Genomic DNA, 16,557 nt, shown 5'->3' on the forward strand with positions numbered 1-16,557 from the left:
AGAGCTGGAGTCAGGAATGAATGGTTCTGAGTGAATATGGATTGAATACAAGAGAGAGTAATCAGTATGAAAGAAGAGGTGAGTCTTATTATAGAGAGAGAACAAATGAGGATCATATTGCATACCCATCACACTATTCCTTTTAGGAGTAGGCAATGCTTTGCAAGCACAGAAAGGTAGTAAAAAATAGCAAGCCAAAGGAATTAAAGATTTGAGATATGAAAAGGAGATAGTGTATAGTTAAATCTAGTTTACATTAACATTTCCTATACCTATCTATACTTATAAATTATTCAAAAATATCCTTGATTCCATCATATATTGTCCTTTATTATTATTGTCCTTTATGTGTTTTTCCAGTGAAGCCAATATATCCAGACAATCTGGTCTACCCAAATATGGGATTGAGCATACTGCTTTCACTTTCACCTTTCAGCTCTAATCAAGGAAACTTCATAGGCAGTCACTTCTGTGACAAACTATTTTGTGTTGCATTGGTGGTGCAGTGGTTAGAGTGCAGTTCTGCAAGCTACTTCTGCTGATCACTGGCTGCCAGCAGTTTGGTAGATCAAAACTCATTAGGTTCAAGGTTGATTCAGCCTTCCATCCTTCCAAGGTCGGTAAAATGACGACCCAGATTGTTGGGGACAATATGCTGACTCTGTAAACCGCTTAGAGAGGGCTGTAAAGCACTGTGAAGCGGTATATAAGTCTAAATGCTATTGCTATTGGAAAATTTAAATTTACTAACAAAGAAATAAAGGGAAACTAGTATAGCTATTTCAAGCTGTTTATCTCTCATCAGCTAGCCAAACCTTTCTGGATTCGAATTAGGGCCACCAGCATATTAGGCAGATATATTAACCTCTAGGCTATAGGCTCTCCTCACTTTGTTTGCTGTACTAGGGGGTGGATTAAGTGTTTTTCCTGTGAGACCAGTCAGGCAACCTGGTCTGTGGATGAAGCATACTGCTTCTGCTTTGTCCTTTATATTTCTCACCTTTTCGAGAATGTCATCAACTCTATCCAATCATGGATTTTCTTCTTCCTCTCAATCAATTCATTCTTCTTTTATTGTCCTCCTTCATCACAACCAAACACTCCAGAGTAGTTCTTTCCTATTGGCTGTCACCATTTATATGCCGCCCCGAGTTTGCGGAGAGGGGCGGCATATAAATCCAATAAACCTAAACCTAAACCACCAATATCTTTCAAAAAGAACAAAATGACAAAATGAGCATTACCATTGAAGCCCTGTCCTTTTCTAGAAGCATTACGATATCCATCTCCCTTTTAATTCTTCTCCAAAGAGGCTGACTTTTTTCAGCATCTGGCTTTTATTCCATCAATCTGCAAATTCAGCAGTGGTATATTTTTGATCCCACTTCTCGTTTTAGCAACCCCGCAACTTAAGTATCCCATCTGCATCACATTCAACTTACTTTTATATTTATTTTATACTGATGACCCGACATTGCCTGGGTAGTAATTTATCCCAATCTTGCCTTAGACAGAAAAAGGAATGAATTATATCTATAGTGTCAAATCAAAGCAATTTTATTTACAAGGTTTTAAAAATATAAGGACCTTGTCCTAATACCAGCTACAGAACCTGTGGACAGCTGGGGGATTTTAAAGTGCTACCCCCTGCCTCTGCCACCATCTATTTTACTGTTTCCTCAAACTGGAACATAAATCTTTGAGCTGGCTCATGCTGAGGCTCCTCCACCCCTGCTGAAATAGGCGGGGTCTCCTCTCTGGCCTCCATATCTGTTTCGCCTCATTTGGGGTGGTCCCATCCTTCATATTGGGGTGAAGGACAATTCTGGGAACATGGGCTAAAGCTGTGAGATGGGGGCAGGCAATATGCTTAGCCATGCAACACTCAGTGAAAGGTCTCTGCACTGGCCTAATCAGGTTCCCTTTTGTAGGCCTACTGTGTGAGGGAAGCCTAGGCCTGAGTTGGGGTGAAGGATGTTCCTGGGAACACAGGGCAAAGCTGTTCCCTTTGAGATCGGGCTGCCACAGTGAGATGGAGGCAGGCAATCTGTTTAGGCCATATGACCTTCAATCAAAGGCTTCTATGCTGACCTAATCATAGGCCTACTGTGTGAGGGAAGCCTAGGCCTCTTCAGAAAAATGCTGAGCTAGGCTCATTGTACACAACAATTGTTTCAAAAAGCCACCCCTAGGGATGTCTTACTCCCACAGTATTTGTTACCAGATAGTAAGTCATATTTGTACCAAGTTTGGGTGAAATTTCTCGAGGTGTTCCAGAGTTATGCTGGAACATACCTACCTACCTACTTACCTACATATATACATACATATCATATTTTTTGGAGTATAACACCTCCCCCCCCCTAAAGAAGGTAGAAATGTTGGTGTGTCTTATACATCCAATGCAGCCATTTTTGCTGTCTCAAAGCCCTGCCCCCCACCTTGGGTGCTGGGGGATGGGAAAAGTGCCCATTTTTGTAAAAAAAAAAGGGGGGGTGAAAAGGGACTCATTTTTCAGAAAACAATTAGGCATTTTTGTAATTCCCCAGCTTCCCAGATCCTTTGTCCACTAATGTTTGCAAAAAAAAAATGGGTGAATTTTTTTTGCAAAAATGGGGCTGTTTTTGCCTTCTAATTACGTTATCTAGCATGACTGGAAGAGGAATTCTGGGAGTTTAAGTCCACTAGTCTTAAAGCTGTCAAGTTTGAAGACCCCTAGGTAAGGGATTAGGGGTACAAGGGTCTTCAAACCTAGCAAGTTTAAGACTTGTGGACTTCAACTCCCATTGCTGAGCAAGCATGACTTGAGGAGGAATTCTGGGAGTTTAAGTCCACTAGTCTTAAAGCTGTCAAGTTTGAAGTTTGTAAAAAGTGTACATCGCTGTAAAAAGTATACATGTTTGTAACCAGTCTTCTCCTATGCTAGTATTTTATTAAATAATATATTACCATTTTGTTACCATTTTGTTCAGAATACTTTTTTCCTTGTTTTCCACCTCTAAAATCTAGGGGTCTCTTATACTCTAAAATATACAGTACATATGTGTGTGAAATTATTTCATTTATTTATTTATTTATTTATTTATTTTATTATTAATTTATTCATTTTTTTATGCCGCCCTTCTCCTTAGACTCAGGGCGGCTTACAACATGTTAGCAATAGCACTTTTTAACAGAGCTAGGCTATTGCCCCCACAATCCGGGTCCTCATTTTACCCACCTCGGAAGGATGGAAGGCTGAGTCAACCTTGAGCCAGTGATCAGATTTGAACCGCTGACCTTCAGATCTATAGTCAGCTTCAGTGGCCTGCAGTACAGCACTCTACCTGCTGCGCCACCCCGGCTCATTTTATATTTTTATTCTTTTTATATTTAATTTCCATATATTCAAAAGGGACTGAAATTATGCAGACCTGTTTCAAAGTTAATTCCTCATAACATACCACAGGCTATTTATTATTTTTCTTGTTTTAAAGTATTTCCAATCCAAATTTCCAGGGTGGCACATCAGGCCCAAATTGTTGCAGATGTATTTCATTCACGGTGGGACTTTAGAACCTTCTATCTTATAGTAGATGAGTACAAAGATCTCTTGAATTGCCCATGTTGTATTAAATGTATTAGGTTTAGATCTTGCACTAGTTTATACTGAGGAACAACACAATACCAGCTAGAACTCTAGCACATGTGTGAACATACATTGTCTGCCTGTGATACAAGTTGTTCCAAATGAAAGAGTTGACAAGGCATCAGAGTGTGGGTGCTCCCTTTTATGTCTTGCATCATGAATAAAATATTTTCTTTTTGCTTTACTTGTGCTGTTCTGACAATAACTAGCAAACAGCAACACCTGCAAGAACATCAATTGAGAGTTTCTCTCAGTACAGCTGCTGCATATCTCAGCAGAACCTTTAATAGATATACACCTTGCTAATGAAAGAAGGGAGGGAGAAAGAAAAGGAGTGAAATCATACCTCATTTAAGCATTCCGTTTTTTCAGGAACTTCTTTTGGGGAATCCAAATGCTTCTGGCAAGGAACTGTTGCCCAGAATATTTGCGGTGGGCTGTGGATGCTTTGATCCCATGTTAAATATCAGAGGGCGAGCTCTACTTTGAACAAATGTCTGTGTTTATAATATCAGCTTAGGCAACTGCATTTATCAAAGGAAAACATATCCCTTCTTGTTCTTGCTCTTATTTTGCTTTTTCCTCACCATTGTCAAGCATCTGTGTGTTCTCTTTATCACAGGCTGTGCCAGAGATACATGTGGTTGGGGAAAATAACCAGGGAGAATATGTACAAAAGAAAATGTAATAGAGTGTAGCAAAAAAAGAAGCAAGATTTATAATTTTGTTTAATTCTAGGAGGGGAACTCAATGAGTCTCCATGCTTTGTACAGCTGCTGTGCACTGCTCTTATTGTGTGAGAGAAAGTAAACTAACAAGGAAGGTTCTAGACCAGCAAGGATTCTAACAGTACTGGTGGGAGGTGGGCTTGCAAGCCATCGCCCTCCTTCTGTTAGGGCACCTTTAAGGAACAAGAATTGCACTTATTGATTTGGGGAAATCAGATGGCTATACTGAGTTTGGCAGTAGTGTGAGATTATGTTGGTGAGGCTTGATAATTTCCCCCCCTTGGGGTTGTTCAGGATTTTTTTAAAAGTATGGAAGATTACTTTAAGGTATGATGATTTTCCCACTTTAGAATCAAAGGTGGGTTTCAGCAGGTTCTGACCAGTTCTGGAGAACTGGTAGTGGAAATTTTGAGTAGTTTAGAAAACCAGTAAATACCAACTCTGACTGGCCCCACCTTCATCTATTCTCTGCCTTCTGAGTCTCAGTCGATCAGGAGGAAATGGGAATTTTGCAGTAACCTTCCCCTGGAGTGGGGTGGGAATGGAGGTTTTACAGTATCCTTACCCTGTCATGCCATGTCATGTCACCAAGCCACGCCCACAGACCTGGTAGTAAAAAATTAATCTGAATCCCACTATTGCTCAGAATGAGTCACTGAATTTTGGCAATTCTAAAGAAGGGTGTCCTTGAGGTTGCAGAAAAGGAATTTGGATGACGGTTTGTTTGTTTGTTTGTTTGTTTGTTTGTTTGTTTGTTTGTCCGTCCGTCCGTCCATTTATTTATTTGTTTGTTTGTTTGTTTGTTTATTTATTAGATTTGTATGCTGCCCTTCTCCGAAGACTTGGGGCGGCTCACATCTTGCTGTCAAAGCTCACGTTTATTTTATTTATTTATTTATTGGATTTGTATGCCGCTCCTCTCCACAGACTCGTTGCTATACATACTATAGTTGTCCAGCCCCCTTACACCAAAAGGTGAATAAATATCACATATACTCTCAATTTTCTCACACAACTGTTAAGTTATGACATTTAGTTAACAAAATAATTTATTAAATTTGTATGCTTTCCCACCTTAGAATTGATCACTGGGTTTACAGAGCCACAATGGTGCAATGCAGTACTGCAGACTACTTCTGCTGATCACAGACTGCCAGCAGTTTGACAGTTTGGCTCTCAGCAGGGTCAAAGTTGATTCAGCCTTCCATTCTTCTAAGGCCAGTAAAATGAGGACCCAGATTGGGTTGTTCTAAACAACAGCAGAATAGAAGCCATCCAGATCGTGAGGGCAGAGGGCGGGTGTTGCTACAGAGAAGACATACTTCTGGGGTCCTGTGAAATCATAGTGTTTCCTTTTTTCCCCACTGGCTTTTTACCTCCTCACACAAAATCTTACATATTTTCTTTCAAATTGTCCATTATTTGAAACAGTAAAGATGGCCTGATTAAATCTGGCCCATTGGCCATCAAGAACCTTGATCTACTTAATTTATGTGCTTTATATTCACACAGAACTTTCCAGAAATCAGATTTTGTGTCCTTCCCCCACAAATTATTGAGAGACATAGCCACACAAATTCCCTTGGGTAGTCAGTCTATAAAGCAGAATATATTGTAGATGGCTATTTTTGCAGACCTTCCATTATTTAAAAGAACAGATGAGAAGCTTGCATTTTTCTGTTAAATTGGCCAAAGATCAAAAGCTACAAATGTACACACAGACCCCAAGTTATTCAGGTTGCAAAAGGTTTAGGCCTTACTACATCAGTAAGTTCAATATGAGCCAGGTCCACATTATCTTTGTAGCGTAGCAGCTGCTTTTCATATTCTCTTTTGTTCTTAGGAATAAAACCTCAAATATGTAAACTTATATTTGTGGAGATGGTATCAAAGATATGGAAATGCTCTTGTCCTCCTTTTGTTGCATGTGAAGGCCAAACACACCTTCCCCCAACGGCCCAATTTCTAGCAGAAAAGGTTAACTTCCAAGGGTTTTATGGAACTTTCAAGTGATATGTTTTAATATCTAAAAAAAAAATCATCAGAAGGATATGGATGTGGGTATGCGTGGGCGTGTAGATTACATAGGAAAAAATATGCAGATTCACACATTTATGCAATTTATAGGCAAATACTAGCTTGTATTCAGTACAGATGACATAAGTGATAATTCTATTTCCTCCTTTGGAATTATAGAGATTTTAACTTTAAAACAAAATACTTACTCATTTTGATATGCTGGACATACATTTCTTTATGCGCTGTATGATTTCTGGAATCTTTTTCCTCATTTTGAAATTAAGTCTTATCATGTTCTGATATAAGTCTGCTAAGAGGATCTTCGGACTGGCCACGATGCATTTTACCAGATTTCATCTCAACTTTGTAAGTGAATCTGCCACTTTCATCTATAGACAAATGCCTTCCTGCACTATGTTTGAAAAGATAGCCTGATGTTGAAGTGCTGGATTAGAACCAAGAAGATTCAAATCCTCCCATAAACCTGGAGACTCACTAGGTGATTTTGGACCAGCTGTTTTCATTTGACTAAACAATGTCGTTTGGCGGGCCCCAGGGGAAGAGCCTTCTCTGTGGCGGCCCCGGCCCTCTGGAACCAACTCCCCCTAGAGATTAGAACTGCCCCCACCCTCCCTGTCTTTCGTAAACTACTCAAGACTCATTTATACCGCCAGGCATGGGGGAGTTGAGATAGCCCTTCCCCCTAGGCCATTACAAGTTATGCATGGTATGTTTGTGTGTATGTTTGGTTTTATAATAGAGGTTTTTGTTGTTTTTTATTATTGGATTGTACATGTTGTTTTTATTATTTGTTGTTAGCCGTCCCGAGTCTACGGAGAGGGGTGGCATACAAATCCAATACATTATTATTATTATTATTATTATTATTATTATTATTATTATTATTATTTTGTACAGCAAGAGGAAATGCTGCATATACCATTTCAAACTCCTGAGGAAAATTGAATATAAATCAAGTAAATATTTAATAAATGCCAAGGGGCAATCCTGAGAAAACCATTTGTCATAAACATCATTAAAAAAATAAAACCTCAGTGAGATAGGTGGCATAGAAGTTTAATAATATATAAAAAATAAACTGCTCTATAGTTTATTGAGAGTAAGTTTGGCCTAGTGGTCAAGGTACCAGGCTAGAAATTAGGAGACCATGAATTTTAGTCTCGCCATAGCCAGATGGGTGACTTTGTTCTCTCTCAGTCCCAGGTAGCAGGTAATCACTTTTGAAATCTTGTCATGAACTTATCAAAGCTGTTGCTAGGAGTCAACGCTGTCTCAAAGGGCCTTCTCCCCCATCCAAATAATTATAATAATTTTTTTTAAAAATTAACCAAGTGAGCATTTTGTACATTTTTGAAAAGAAGGTCACAGCTGAGGCTTTGGAACTTTTTCTTGGCTACACTAGTAATCAGGCTAGACTGGGGAAACAATTAAATATATTTACAGTTCTCTGAAATGGAAGAAGCATTTTTACTGTTTTGTGCTCTGATAAACAAGTTGAGAAGCAAGGCTTGCTCCTTAAGCCAAGTTGGAACTACCATAGAGAGAAGCTTTCCAGATTGATTACTCTAGTTCACTGAGCTAGAACCAAGCCATCACTGCCCTGGACTTTCCACACTTGACAGGCACCACAAAGTTTTCCAAATTAGTTTGTAAAGGAATGACATCTGCCAGTTGAGTAACATATTGCTGGCAGGAGACATGGGGGAAAGTGTGAAAAAAAGAAAAGTTTGGTTCTTACTAGGTCAGCAAAGACATTTCTGAACTAAAATATCACAAAATTTTCCTAAGTGTTGATAATGATGCAAACGGTGCAACTAAATTTGCATAACGAGACAGTCAACATATAAATTTAATAGATTAAATAAATCTATTAATATTTCATTTCATTCAAAGATAACCAACCACCCCTCAACCCCACAAATATCCTGAAGAAATTCATGCTGATTCTTACAATTATAATAGTTGTATAGTTGTATAGTTATATAGTTGTATTATAGTTGTATAGTTGTAGGAGTTGACTCATAGCATTTTTTATCTTTAGAAAGACCAGAAGTCAGTTGGTAGGATATAATAGCTCTGTAGACTGTTTATTAGAATACTACAGATATTCAGTTGCTACTCATTTGTTTGATGGGATATAACTCATTTCTTGCTGGGATCAAGACATCCTGAAGCAAATGATTCTGCTTCAGAGCTGCCATTTATCAAACCACAATCTATCATTTCTGGGAAACTGGGATTTGTTTTTTTCTGATTTAGTGTATTATCTGTAATTGTGTAAGTACCTGTGTCAGATCTAATAATAAAACGAAACATCTATGCTCTCCATTCCATATTATGTTCTTTACAAAGGAGCACGCAGAGACCTTCGTCGGATACAGAAGTGATTGTAAATTGGGGGGTTTATAGCTCATTGAATTGGAACAATCCAATATTAAAACGGCACATCTCATTCTGATTGGAAGTGTCTTGAGACTGTTTCACTGCCAGTAAATTCTTTCTGATGTCAACATGCTTTCAGTAAGGTCAGCGACATCTGCAGTAGTTGTGGTGCCAAAATGAGAGCACCCATGTAACGATATAATAATTCTGTGATGATGTAGTTGCTTTAGGATGTTTGCCTTAGGTCATTATACCTTTATTACTCTGATTCCTGTGGGATGGAGACTCTGTACAAGTAAAAGTTGTGCTAACTCAGAAATAAAATACAGCAAGCAAATTTTCAAGACTTCAAGAGCTCTTCATTAGCCAACATAGGTTAAAAACTTAGAAAAGGGGGATAGGAGGAAGGGAGTGAGAGAAAGGAAGGGAGGGAGGGAGGGGGAGAGAGATGACTTCAAGTTATGGCTGCCACAGACACAAAGCACACCAGTATGTCCAAAGGCTATTATCAGATGAGCTATTCTGGAAGTTTGGATAAAAGCTAAACAACAGAACTACATAGAAATGCCAAACTGGCTCTCAACATTGGATGTGTTGATGCATCCAAATTTTATGAACATGAGGAAAGTAGTGACATATAAGGATATTCTAAATGAAAGTGGGGATCTAAAATCTAGAAAAGAACTACAAGAGGAAGGGATAGATTTGGAATGGTGGGCATACTGAAGATTAATCGCGTTAAAGATAGAAAAGAATGAGTTATCAAGAAAGAACTAAGCCTTAGACAAAATTTTGCTAGGAGTGGATAAAAAGGTGATAAAGAAAAATTACCAGTATTTATTGAAGTACAGAGTAGATGAAGAACAAGTGAAAGAAACTATGGTAATGTGGGCCCAAAATTTTGGTTATAATATTGACCTGGACAGATGGCAAGAAACTGACCTTGTCTGCTGCATATAAAGAAAATGTATATAAAATTTTCTACATGTGGCACATTTTGACTAAAAGGTTACCAAAAATGAACAAGAATTTATCACCGCAATGTTGGGAATGCAAATCAGTGATAGGATTTTTTTATCATATATGGTGGTTATTTATAAAAGTTAGGAGATTTTGAAATCAGATAAAGACATGATTGGAAGAGATATTAGACAAAAATATAGATTTGAAACCAAAACTGTTCCTACTACGAATCACAAAAGAGAAATATGACAAAGGACAGATATACCTAATGCTTCATGTTATAACTGCAGAAAGACTGGTCTATGCACAATATTGGAAAAATGATGAAATCCCTCCGGAAGAAGAAATAATAAAGAAAATTTAGTCTGCGCAGAAATGGACTGGCTGACATAAGTCAAAAATAAGGGTGAGACAGAATACTTTGAAATATGGAACAAACTGTATCAATGAATCAGAGAAGAAAAGATTTAGGGTTTGGAGAACAGAAATTGGACAATTCTTAGATAAATAAAGAAACAAGGACAAGGGATATGTTTATGAGATCAAAATAGCCATGTATGACCAGTAATAATTATATTTGTTATTATGTTAAAAATATGTATAGAAATGACAAAACCAGGATGGTCAAACTGTACTCAATGTTTTTAAATATTTATTTAAGAAAAAACTTCTAAATTAATAAAAAAGTTATGGCTGCCACATTCTCTTTCAAGGTCTTTTTTTCTTAACCATTTCTTCTATCACGATTGCTATTGATTGTACTAGACCTTTTGGTTCCATTTTACATGTTTTACATGGACCTGTTTCTTAATCATTTTATTCACAGCTTTTCAAAAATTTTCTTAATAATCAGTCCGGGATGCCAATGGAAAACTCATATAGACCTCACTTTCCTTTCCTTTTCAGCAGTGGTAAGTTGTTGCTGGTTCGGATCAGTTCACTCGAACTGGTTGGTGGAAATTTGGCCCCACTCGCTGATCTGGCAGCAATGGGTGGGTGGCCACATCCCTGAACTGGTCCTCCGGTCGCCGCTCCTTGAAAGTGGCTGGCAAAGACTTTTGCCCATGCACAGAAGGTCATTTTCCCAACGTGATATAGGGGAAATATAAGTCCACAAAATGTACACTTCTGACACAATGTGAACCAGTAGGGAAGGTAAGTGGAACCCACTCCTGCTATTCAGCCTGCTTTGCTTTGCTTTGCTTTGCTTTGCTTTGCTTTGCTTTGCTTTGCTTTGCTTTGCTTTGCTTTGCTTTGCTTTGCTTTGCTTTGCTTTGCTTTGCTTTGCTTTGCTTTGCTTTGCTTTGCTTTGCTTTGCTTTGCTTTGCTTTGCTTTGCTTTTTGCTTTGCTTTTTGCTTTGCTTTTTGCTTTGCTTTTTGCTTTGCTTTTTGCTTTGCTTTGCTTTGCTTTTTGCCTTGCCTTGCCTTGCCTTGCCTTGCCTTGCCTTGCCTTGCCTTGCCTTGCCTTGCCTTGCCTTGCCTTGCCTTGCCTTGCCTTGCCTTGCCTTGCCTTGCCTTGCCTTGCCTTGCCTTGCCTTGCCTTGCCTTGCCTTGCTTTGCTTTGCTTTGCTTTGCTTTTTTACTTACTTATGGACTCTGGGTAGCTTACATAATAAAATGAATACAAAATACATAGTTTTTTTAAAAAAATCAAGTATAAACCTAAAACTAAAACCCCCAAATTTATAACCATTCAGCCTAATTCATTCTGACCACAATCATTCTGTCAGCTGGAGCAGAGTATTAATGCTCAACAGCCCCAGCCTGCCGGCAAGGGTGCATTTTTAAGACCTTTCAAAAAGCCAGGAGAGTGGATGAATCTCCAGGGAGAATTAGTTCCAAAGGACCAGGCCCCTAGACCCTGCCAGGTGACATTGCTTTGCTGATAGGACCTGGAGAAGGCTGACTAGCAACTGGGATATGTGAAGTAGGAGATGGTCCCATAAGTAATCTGGTCCTAAGCCATGTAGGGCTTTATACTGTTCCTCTGTAAGGATCTACTTCTACCCTGTTGTTTATTTAGCTATTTCCTGACCTTGTTGCAATTATAAGCCACATATAAAAGAAGTATAGGGACCCACCCAATTCTCTCCATTTGAGTTTGTCTCTAGATTCGACCTCTTTTTCTGCTGGGTTCTTTCATTTCACAAGCTTGCTTCCTGATGCTGTTGGCTAGTATGATCAGTCAAAACAGGCACAGCTTTGATGCAGTTGTTTATACTGACAGCCTGTTATTTCAGTATTCTTTCTAGCTAGAAGCCTGCCTTTATTTACCTAGCAAGATGTTGCTATGCGATTTTCACAGGGCTTCCCCTCTGTGATGTCTTTTTCTCCATCTACACACAGTTAAAATGATACTATCAGAAAAAGAGGGGGATGTGCGGTATTGTCTTGAAGTTTTATCAGCAGATAAAAGGCCTCTGTGAAGAAAAGATCATACAAAGTCATTGATGGTGCTCAAAGGAGGCTCATCCAATTGACCCTATTTCAAATAGATTCTCTTCAGAGTGTTCTTTCCAGTTGGAATCACTGTGGTGCAGACAGATTTTCTAAAGTAAAACAAACAAAACTATTTTCCAATAAATGGAGAAAATTTAGACGTACGGCAGGAAGGAGAGAAACAATCCAGAATATTTCTAAAGGGATTAAATAACAAAAGCCACCTTTTCTTTCAAAGGCTTTTCATTGGAAGAAAGTGAATAGGTTCCAATACTGGAGTCTCTCAAACATGTATGGACCTGCTAAGCTTCTGTAGCCTACATGGACATGAGGGAGATACAGCAATTATACTGAACAAATAAATGACAAATGCTCTATGTTAAACTGGAAGGAAGGGTTGAATAGCATAACCACAGGAGCCAGTTCTATTCAACATGTATTTTTAAATGACTTGGAGGAGGGATTTTTTAAAAAATTATCAATTTTTTGGGGTTATGCAAAGATAGCAATTCAGAATAGATTTTTTTTTCTCTTTTTTCTTTTCTTTTATGAGGTACAACCAAAAGCATTGCAGTGCTACTAAAAATGTGGAGGGGGTAAATGCAATAAATGAGTGATATTTGTAGAAACGGAAAGTGCCTCCCAAAATATTAATATGGAACTAGCTTACTCCTTTGATATATTAAATCTAACAATATTGCACCATCTTCTCAGTTTTAGTACATTGTTATTTTGATGCAATGGTGTTTATATAATATGCTTAGATTTTTAATATTTTATTATGTAAGTGAGTTGTAGTATTAAATGCAGATAAAAAGTAGAAAACAAAATAAATAGGTATTCTTTCAATATCAATATTAGTTTTATTGTTAATGCTAAAATTAGAAGAGATTTTCACATTTTAGGAGAACTGGGATAATCTGCTTCAATAGACAGAAACTAGCAGGATTGATTTCAACAGGAAGAAATGCAAAATTTATGTTTAAGTACTGAAAAAGTTGAATTATGAATATAGGATGTATGGGACAATACAGGGCAGTGCAAAAAGCATCTGGTGGCCTAAGGAACACAAGCTGGACATGAATCAGCAATGTGATATAGCAAATACAGATGCAGTTTTTAGGCTGTATTCATCAAAATATAATGACAAGTTCAAAGAATCCAGTTTCGTTCTCTATTCTGCATTGGTCACACCACATTTAGAATATTGAGCACTGTTCGGAGTTCTGAGCATTGTATTTTAAGAAGGCTACTGATAAATTAGAGCATGTCCAGAGGAAAGCAAATAAGATGATTAAGCAAAGAAAAGCATACAATAAGTTTAAGATGCTAGGTAAGTTTAGCTTGTAGGGGAGAAAATTGCAGTACGTATAATGTGATAGCTATCTTCAAGTATCCCTCTTGGAGGGATGTAAAACACAATGAAGCAGTATATAAGTCTAAGGGCTATTGCTGCCAAGTAAGCCCATTCCATGTCTATACTTCGCTTTTTCCTGTCCAGACACACTCCCTTACATCTGTCAGTGCGGACCATAATTCCTTTGAATCTGAACAATATTCAGGCCTCTCAACAAGATGAGTGGCAATTAAGTCTTCCAAGGTATTAACCAATCCTGTAGCTAGGTGTCATCTGTACATTTGATAATAACCCCTTCCAAACCATCACATGGGTCATTAATAAAAATGTTGAATAGAAATAGCCAGCAGATAGACTGGGGGTGGGGGTGGGGGTGTATCCCAATTGGTGCCTTCACTGCAGAACTATTTAGGAAGTTATTTTGGACATATCTGTCTATTTGCTAAGCCACCCTCTATTCAATAGCCATCAGCTTGTCCAAAAGGTTATAATGGGAGATCTTGTCAAATACATAACTGAACTTAAGGTATATGCTATCTACAACAGTCATTTGCTCACCAAAGTTGTCTCCCAAGGGATGAGACTGATTCATTGTAATTTATTTTGCCAAAGCCATGATTATTCAGATAATGGCAGGATTTTTTTTTCTAAGTGCTTGCTAACATCCTGCTTGGCAATCTCTCCTAACACCTTAGCCAATGCAGATATTAAGCCAACAGGTCTCTAATTTTTTAGGGTCTTCCTCATCCCATTTATCAAACTGAATTTATATTTGCTCCCCCCCCCCTCCCTAGGCTTTTGTACTTTACTTGTTATCCAATAGTTTCCAGAGATTATAGTAAATTCTGGGAGATCATTCAGTATCCTGTAGATATAATTTGCCTGGCCTGAATTTGTTTAAAATGATAAAGTGGACTCTTAGGATCAATCTCCATCCCTTTTCTTAATTATCTTAAAAAGTGTTCTTTCCTACTGTGAAAAGATAAATGCAAAGACAGTGTTAGCAATTCTACCTTCTTATTGTTTTTGAAATTGTTTTAATCATTTTCTTCATTATTTCCACTATCTTATAATTTCACATTTTTGTTTCTTAACAAGAGATTAGCTCATAATCTGTTAATCAGTTTTCGGGATGGGGGGGATGACAAATACTTGTTGAGGTAAAATTATATCCTATGTGTTGTTAGATTTTCTCTTTAGGCCTTCTTTTTTAAATCTATTTTCTCTATTTTTGCAGCAAAATTCTAGGGCCAAAACAAAGATTATCACAGATGAATGCATGTCTATCTGATGCCTTTTGTTTATTCAAATGGCAATGGCAATATTGTATTTGCACATATTTTTGCTTTCACATTTAAATAGTTTGTAGACATTTCTTAAAAGATAAGCCATACGTGAAAGCCAATAAGCTGCAAACAAAAACAAGTATTTACTGCTGAAAGATTTCTCATCATCACTGCTTACTTTAAATCCTGAAATTAAGTTCTATACTCTAATCATCTCTTTCATTCTAATCATCTCTTTCATTTCAATTGCCCTATTTATTATTGTTTTTGATGTCTAGACAAGTCCCTGAAGGTTTCGTGGCAAGAATTTAGAAGTCATTTGTCATTACAGTACCTGCTATGTAAGGCTGGGGAAAAGTAACTAGACCAAAGTTATTTATCTGGCTTTCATGCCTAAAGTAAGACTAGAACTTGTGCGTTCTAACCTGGTGCTTTAACCATTACACCAAACTGACTCTCGTTTGTTTTATGTAGAGTAACACATGAATAACCCCAAAGAAGGAATACAAAAGTGGTTACATAGACCAGTGGTGGGTTACTGCCAGTATAGACTGGTTCTTTAGAATCAATAGTGGAAATTCACTGCCACTTGCCAAACTGGCAGCAATGACCAGGGTCCACACTCCTGAGTTGGTCCTGCAGTTGCCGCAGCTTGTAAAAAAAACCCACCCCTCTGCCTTTGCAGAAAAGCTTTTGCACATGTGCAGAGGGTCATTTTTGGGTCTTTTGTGCAATGGGCACTTTTGTCGCGATGAAATCTGGTAGGGAAGATAAGTGGAATCCATCCCTGACATAGACATCAACTTTTTCCTGAGCGTCAGAAAGGAATGAAAAGCAAATTCCCATCTGAATTCTCTTTGGTGTAAAAAAGGAAAGACTGCCAAAGTTTCAATACCTTATTGTAGCAAAGAATAAAATAGAATTCCAGTAGTTTCCTACTAGAGTAAATCATACCTTTTACCTTTGCAAATAAGAGTAAGGCGTCATCTAAACATTCTTCCCCCAGAAGCTGATGAGTGTAATGAATTAGGATATCCAACGTTGGTGGCTGGAGATAATAAAGATCAACAGCTCCTACCGATAAAAAGGATTGATACCAGTATGAGGGATGTAAGATGGTGGATGATTAGGATACAATCATTCTTGGCTTTCCACTTACAAAATGACATCTTCTGGAGATGAAGAGCAGCCGATTTTGTGTTCATAACCCCAAAGTCTATTCCCTTCTCCCAGATAGGTCATATGGCATAGTTTATATAAGTTTTAACTTCTTGCATGAACAGATTTATGATAGGTATACAATAGATTTATTTTTTCTATAATTCCTTGCTTCAGGGTGGGGTTGGGGAGACTGAATGGAACTGAGCATTTACTTGCTAAATGCCCTCCCTAACCCTTTTGGGAATTTTGCAGCAAATATTTTCTCTTTGTGCCCTGATAGGGAAACATCTGTCACTGCCTGGGATTGAATTATCCACCTTCTAAACAGGAGGACTGTGTCTTCTTCACTGCTAGGCCACTGCACTGCTCATATGTATACAACAGATTAATGTGGCAAAATTATCATACTTTGTACAGTTTAAAGGCAAAAGAATCCATCAGCCAAAGTTATGGAAAATTAATCATGTGTATTGAATTTTGCAAAATTAGTACATTTGCTTCCCAGGAATTAAGAATATTTATGTTTCCTAATTTCGGCATTTGAAATAGATGACTGCATTCGTTTTACCATTA

Source organism: Erythrolamprus reginae, chromosome 2 (assembly GCF_031021105.1).
Source record: "Erythrolamprus reginae isolate rEryReg1 chromosome 2, rEryReg1.hap1, whole genome shotgun sequence".
Classification (NCBI taxonomy): Eukaryota; Metazoa; Chordata; class Lepidosauria; order Squamata; family Dipsadidae; genus Erythrolamprus; species Erythrolamprus reginae.